This window comes from Anolis sagrei, chromosome 2 (assembly GCF_037176765.1).
Source record: "Anolis sagrei isolate rAnoSag1 chromosome 2, rAnoSag1.mat, whole genome shotgun sequence".
In the NCBI taxonomy this organism is placed as follows: Eukaryota; Metazoa; Chordata; class Lepidosauria; order Squamata; family Dactyloidae; genus Anolis; species Anolis sagrei.
Genome location: NC_090022.1, coordinates 260,189,221 through 260,196,911, shown reverse-complemented (window position 1 = coordinate 260,196,911; position 7,691 = coordinate 260,189,221). Strand labels below are relative to the sequence as shown.

The 7,691-nt window shown below is 45.5% G+C and overlaps 1 protein-coding gene across 2 annotated transcripts in view; it reads left to right on the top strand.

The window, feature by feature from the left end:
• The first annotated feature begins 6,255 nt into the window (after positions 1–6,255).
• The window catches only part of VCAN (versican), a 152,131-nt gene continuing 150,695 nt past the window's right edge, over positions 6,256–7,691 (top strand). For both annotated transcript variants that reach the window (XM_060761736.2, XM_060761735.2), the window contains exon 1: positions 6,256–6,946. The gene's annotated coding sequence lies outside the window, so the exon portion shown is untranslated. The remainder of the gene's footprint in view (positions 6,947–7,691) is intronic.

Sequence of the window (7,691 nt, the reverse complement as noted above, 5' to 3'; positions counted from 1 at the left end):
ACACTCAGTCTCCAATAATGATAAAGGATAGAGTCGCTTTATCAATCTCTCCACCTGACCTAACTCTTCTAATTTTACAGGAGAGAAATGGGTAAAAACCACAAAGAAGAAACTCTCATAAGGTAAAAACCAGACCGCAGAGCACATTCAAGAAACTTGGTGTAGCAGGACTGAATGATTTAAAACAGAAGTCTTCAACCTTTGTTGTAAACAAAGTTTCCTGGGCCAAGAAACAAAAAGTGCGAACCTCTCCAAGTTTAATTAAGGGCAAACAAACAAAACCCAATCCAAACACAAGACTCAATGAATTAATGAAAATGGGAGTAGCCTAGTGTGCTTAGAGATCAACAAGAAATGGATGGCACATTGGCAAAGGAACACCAACTTCAGCAATTGACATCACTGTTACACAATAGAGTCAAAGCTGATTAAGATATTATGTGTGAGGAGAGATGGGTCTTTACTGAACATGTTTATTTGGAAGTTATACAGAATATATATTTGTGGAACAAGGTCACTTCTCTTCTAATAACTGTTTATGTCTCCATAGGAAGACTGCCCACAGCAGTCCACAAGAACTGTGGTGTTCGAGGACTGGAGATTACTAACCCTCGGAGGGAAACGCCTCTGGCTAGGAAAGCTGTGAATGTTGGCCTGCCCATGATTCTGGCACAGAAAAGGATGAAGTTAACAATTACAAATTTATTTTTCTTTAAAACTCCTTCTAAGTGGGAAATGGGACAGTAATGTTTCTTTCTTAACTCTGTCCCCCCTCAACCTCTTTCCATTTTTACTGGCACAAGAAAACCAGAAGGGAGACCCAAGAGTGCTTTCATTCACTACTTATTGTTTTGCAAGACTATAAAGAGAGATGAAACCTGCCCTGAACAAAAGAGGAAAATATATCTCCAGCTAATTCATATCCTAGAGTCTGGGGACATAAACAATTTCATTCTACTGATTCAGCTTTACAAGAAGACTCAAGACCCACATATGAAACAATAAAAACAATACACTCATGCTTTTAGTGAGGCTGTGATGACAAAGACCAGGGGTGAAGAGTGTATGGCGCTCCAGATGTTGAACTGCAACTTCCTACATCCCTTACAATTAGCTGTGCTGAGTAAGGATGCCGGGACTTGAATGCCAACAACATCAGGAGGGCTACATTCTAAATAGCTCTGGGTCAGGAATGGAAAGACAATTTCTTTCTGCTATATAAGCTTCTCCTTGAGTGTCCCACCATCCCAAGTTAATAGGTAGGTAAGTGGTACACAAGTCTCTCTATCACAGTGGTTTCCAACCTTTGGTCGTCCAAGTGTTTTGGACTTCAGCTGCAACAAATCCGAACAGTTGGTCAGCTGGCTGGTATTTCTAGGAGTTGAAGTCCAAACATCTGGAGGACCAAAGGTTGGGAACCACTGTTCTATCAGCATCTCAGTTGCGGAACTTGTTCCAAATGGCAAGTGAGCTAATTCAATTCCTCTTGGGTTTCTGACCATCATTCAAATTCATTGTTCCGTGTAGATTTTGGTCCTTAAAATTAGACTTGCCTTTGGGCTTGTTTCAATTTCTTTTCAAATCATGTTTAGCTTTTAAAATCATTTCTTTAAAGAACAAAATTTAAAGAGAGCATTTTAAAGAACGTTTTTGAAATAATATTTTAAAATAATATTTTTCTCTATCTATTTCATCCTTTTGGAAGCTCTGGTTGGCTCAAGGGCAATCAACAGGTTCTTTTGATACAGACAGACATGCATAAGAGAAACAATGTTTGTTTATATATTTATTTGTACATTTATAATAGTACTGTGTGCTTCATCTGCATTAGCAGAAATGATTTTCACGCCCTGTTGGTTCCCTGTGTGAAAATGTCCCCTGGTTAATTTTCTATGTGAAAATATTTCCAGGGAGAACTAAGATGCATTATGTAAAAATATATTTGGATTATGTGAATCAGATTAACCTCCAAGCATATTGGTAGGCTCTCTGTTGAGTACATAAAACCAAAATCTTATTGGTTGGTCCCATTGAGATAATTGTAAGTGTATCAACATATAGGTAGATCAGTAGGTTTATTCTAGACTGGATTGACAATGTATTCAGGTCAAAGATATTTGGGGTGAAGAGTCTGCTGAAACCTTTCTCCAAATTGGTTCAGTATGCTTAATCACTTCTTTAAAGTTTGGGCTGGAGTCATAGCCCCACCGGTTGCCACTGGAAAAATTTTCTGGGCATTTAAAGCCAGTTGTTGTTGAATTTTCTTCATTTATGCACATAAAACACACAGTTTGGAATTATTGTTACTAATAACTAAAGTCTGTTCTGATAAGTTATTTTTAAAAGTATCAATCAAACCATTATGAAAGCAATGTAGGAATACAAATAGGAATGATTTTACTTTTACATATAATGAATAATATATTTTAGCTAGTTCTAACAAACCTAAGTACAAAACTTTGCTACATAACAAATATATAATAAATTGGTCAGAACTTTGTTACATAATACATGAAGATCGCTACATATGATACAGAGTCAGCATGGGATAGTAATTTGAATGTTTGACTTCCTAGTCAACCATTGTATAACCGGGAGAACAAGGTTCAAATTCTTGCTGAGCCTTAACTTTGGAAACCTTAACTTTGGCTAAGTCACACTTTCTCAGCCTCAGAGGAGACAAGGGCACTGACCCTCCCTAACAAATTCTACCAAGACAAACCTCTGATACATTTACCCTAGAGTAACAATAAGTCAGGAATGTCTTGAAGGCATACAACAACACAAAACAGCCTACCAGTCAACGGGTGTTTTAAACCAGTTTTTAATACTCTCCTTAAAAAGACCAGGATTCTCTGGAATCCAGACTATTTGTAATAATAATAGAATAATAAAGTTAATTAATATCCTGCCACCATCTCCCCAAAGGGACTTGGGGCACCTTACAAGGCACTCCAAGTGCAGCATATAGGAAAAGGGTAAAGGTTTTCCCCTGACATTAAGTCCAGTCATGTCTGACTCTGGGGTGTGGTGCTCATCTCCATTTCTAAGCCGAAGAGCTGCCGTTGTTCATAGATGCCTCCAAGGTCATGTGGCTGGCATGATAGCAGGGAGTGCCGTTACCTTCCCACCGGAGTGGTACCTATTGATCTACTCACATTTGCATGTTTTCAAACTATTAGGTTGGCAGAAACTGGGGCTGTCATCAGAAGCTCATACCGCCCCCCAGATTTGAACCTGCAACCTTTTGGTCAACAAGCTCAGCAGCTCAGTAGTTTAACCCACTGCGTGACCGGGGCTCCAAGTGCTGCATATAACATTTATTATTATTATGAGTCTCCACTGCCATAAACCAGTTCAAAGCAGATAATCTGGATTCAGAAACTGGATGATATGTAGATGGTGTAGATGGGACCTAAGACAATACACTATTTCAAGAAGCTCTATCCTGACTTCAAGAAACATTGAGGCTGAGGTGATGGCCCCAGAATTTCTCAGTCTCTTCCCCTCCTGCAGGCATAGGGAGCACGAGGCCATGAGAGGGAAGTTTGAAGAGACAACAAGGGGGTCATTAAGACTAGGGGGTCCACCAGCTTCCTTGCTGATAATAAGATCTGCATGATGTTGTCACACTCCTAAATTGCACCACCAAATTGCAACACTTGATTTGTTTGTAGAAGAAAAAAAACCCCAACCTTTCTTCCATTCGGCTGTCATTTCCTTATCATTATAATATATCTTGTTAAACTGTAATTGACTTAATTGATTGATGCTCTGGGAACAGTGCCAGAAAGAAAGAAGTATGAAATGAATTGCCACAACTGAGCAGTCAACAACAGCATTTAAAATTTGGCTTAAAATGTAAAGTTTACAGATGTCTAGCACAAAAACACCAGGAGTTACTTGTCTGAACTAAGGGTGGAGTTATCATAACTCCAAACGTTATGCAGAAGTGTAAAGTTATAGCCTTTGGGATTTCCCTAATGCAAGTCAACAGAGATGGTATATAATCTGGATTCTTGACTCTTGATTTAGAGTTTGGACTGGGATGGAAAAGAATGGGCCTAGATCAGCAGATACTGAGTCTAGCCATATTGAAATCAACAGCAAGCACCCAGCCTTTAATAAGGATCCTAAACAGGGTGATGTATGAGAAATATCTTTCAACTGATTCTTGTCCTTGCTCCACACATTTCAGATCTTGCAATAATACACATGCTTGTTTGAAGATGAGAAGGACTTGTGAAGCATTGGTAGAGACCTTGGCAGCCTAGGTCATAATTCCAAAGTGGTAAAAACTGCCTTTCAACCATTCTAGCTCAATGGATTAGAGCACTGGTTCCCAACCTGTGGTCCGTGGACCACCAGTGGTCCCCAAGAATGAAAATGTGGTCTGTGGCCTCACAATTGCTACACTGTTGTCTTGAGGCAATGAGAGTGACTTGTCTTGCAAAAGCCTCTTATAATGCTGAGGCAATTGGGATATCGGGAGGGGAGAGGCTGACTACCCATAAAAGATTACTACTACCACATCAGCTATAGATTATTAAATGTGGTCTTCTGTGGACAAGCAGATGGTGACTTCTGGATGGCACATGTTCTGTATCAGAAACTAGAGCTGATGTGGTCTATCCAATGCAATTTTTTGAATCAACACCCCAAATAACCAAACTGAATCTGGTCCCTTAATGTAGTAACTCTTTTGGTACTAATTTTGGAGAGTGGTCCCTGGTCAAAAAAAGGTTGGGAACCACTGGATAAGAGAGACCTGAATTCAAAGCTTCCAGTGAGCCACAAAGCTTACTCACGTCCCATGTTTGCTATGGGGATGCAAGCCTATAGAACGGTAGTTCTCAACCTGTGAATCCCCAGAAATCTGGGACTTCAACTCCCAAAAATCCTAACAGCTGGTAAACTGGCTGGGATTTCTGGGAGTTGAAGGCCAAAACACCTAGGGACCCCCAGGCTGAGAACTACTGTTATAGAAGATGGATAGAACTATTGGTAGATCAGCTATTTTACTACAGGGCAAGGGATTCCTAGTACAAAATACCACCTTCTGATTCAACCAAATTTGACAAATCCAGCCAGAATCAGTTTGCTTCCTGTGTTGTATTCAAGAGAAAATGACTTCCTCCTCCTATTCTACCTGTAGAAACTATGCTGATGGACAGCTGTATACTAGCCCCCCTCACTCTGATTAATGCTAGGACCAAACTCTCTTCTAGAAAGCATACTTGTGTGTGTGTGTATAAAGGCAAAGGTTTTCTCTTGACTGAATCCAGTCGTGTCTGACTCTGGGGTGTGGTGCTCAACTCCATTTCTAAACCGAAGAGCCGGCATTGTCCGTAGGCACCTCCAAGGTCATGTGGCTGGCATGACTGCATGTAGCGCAGTTACTTTCCTGCCGGAGCGGTACCTATTGATCTACTCACATTTGGATGTTTGTTTTTTTATGTTTTCAAACTGCTAGGTTGGCAGTAGCTGGGGCTGACAGCGGTAGCTCACGCTGTTCCCTGGATTTGAACCTGCAACCTTTCGATCAACAAGCTGTATATATATATATACACACACACATATATACATACATATCCAAAGGTAGTCATCACCACAAAAGGCAGCCTTCTATGGACTGATGATGTCCCATGAATTTCATAAGGTTTCTCTGAGGCAGGGAATATTCAGAGGTAGTTTTGCCAGTTCCTTCCTCTGAAATAGAGCCCACACTACCTGATTTGTTGGGAGTCTCCCATCCAAACACTTACCAGGGCTCAACCTGCTTGGCTTCCAAGATAAGGAAAGAGCCCTCATACCGCGGCAATGACTTTCCTATAACATGCCTTTAATTTCTCTTCCATAAATAAATCCCATGCCTTTGGTCCCTATGAAAAAATATATGCAAGCTTCCAAAGGAAAGCAAAGGCGACCCTTGAGGAGGGGCGGGTGTGCCTGTCTGTGTGAAGGTGTTGCAGTGGAGGCCCAAACCTGATCCCCGGCCAGACTCCAGTATCCCAAGAGGGGCGCTCAGGGAGTCAAGCCAGGGGGAAATCTATGGGGAGGGGGGAGGCTGTGAGGAGAGACTTTGCCCCGCTTTCTCTCCGGGGGGGGGGGGGTAGATGGTGGTGGTGGCTGCGAGAGACCCTCTCCTCCTCTCTTAGGAAGGGCACCCCCTCCTGAGCTAAGAAGTCACACACAGGACTCTCCACTCTGCATTGCCTTGCTTCCCCTCTGCCTTGAAGCCTGCGGTTCTCAACTGGGGAAGGTAGCAAGCCCTGGACCCTCGCTCCACTCAGTAAGAGGAGAAGAAGCGGGGCTCCGACAGCAGAGCCTCTTGGGACTTCGGGGGAGTTCGGGAGGCGTTGCTGGGAAGGGAAGGAGAAGAGGAGGAGAAGGAAGCCCCCTCCTCCTCTCTCCTCCCGCTGGCCCCCTTCCTTGGGCTCTCCTGGGCTCCGTCTGGGCGAACCCCGGCCCGTGTGCGTGTGCGTGTGCGTGTGTGTGTGTGGAGGCAGAAGAGCCCTCCTCTCCTTCTCGCCGAGAGGCCGGGCAGAGCCCCTCCTCTGGAGCGCTGACGGTACTAATAATGATGGGTGGCGGTGGCGGACGAGCCCGCAGTTGAACTTGCGAGGCAACGCGGAGGGGGCTTCTTGAACGCCGGGAGGAGGAGGAAAAAGAGAAAGAAGAGAGCCGGCCCAGAGCCCACTACTGCCAAGCGGACACCAGTCAGGTGTTTCCCCCACTGAGGAAGAGCAGAGAGAGAAGGGGGCAGGGCAAGGAGGAGGAGGAGGAGAAGAAGGACGACGCGGGCGACCTCCAGCCCCTCTCTCTCTTCGCCCCGAGGCCAACTCTGGATTAAGCCTCTCGCCCTGACGGTGGGGCTCCTGCCGCTTCCCGCCCCCTCCCGCCCCTTCCTCGGGGTCTCAGCTCCTGCCTGCCACTGCTTTGGAAGGTAAGGCTCCACTCCTTCCTTTGGTCCTGAAGCAATGGTCCACTCCCCGCCTTTATGTTCAGAGTTCGCCTGAGGAGAAGGAAGAAGGGACGGCGGGGGGCGGGCACCCTGTGTTTGCTCCCCAGGCTTTGCTAAAGTGATGTCCCCCCCTTCCCGCTTTTGTGTTCGGAGGGGGAAGGCAGGGGCACCCCCTTTTTCTCAACCCCCCTGAGGTCTGAGGCTGGGGTCCACCTGGAAGACAAAGAGTTTCTTTGTAAGGAAGAAGGCGGAATGGTTCTGGTTCTCGGGGCTCTTGGGTCATTTTTCTTTGGAGGGCAGAGAACAAAGAGAGAGGGCCCTCGGATGGAGGGAGCGCCTGGGTGTGTGGCCTGAGGAGGCAGGCAAGGGGAGCGGAAAAGTGGGGATGAGGGGGTCGCGGGGAAAGGGGCGGCGCGCCAAGGGTTACATGGCCCGGCGGAAAAGTCTTCTTTGTGGGGCTTTGGGAGGCACAAAGCGGCGCTGGAGGAGGAGGGGGAAGGGGGCGGTGGCTCTCAGGTTGGGGCTACGAAGGGGACGAGGTGGGAGAAGGTGACTCCATGGGGGATTCCTGGGAAGCAGCTCTTTCTTCTCCAGGTCGGGAGGTTGGTAGATGGGGATCCTGGTGACCTCCTACTCAGACACAATTCTTCCCGGAGAGCTGCCCAGACCCCCACCCACCTAGCCAGCCAGCCCGCCCCCTCTCCCCTACATCTCTCTCCAGCCGGCC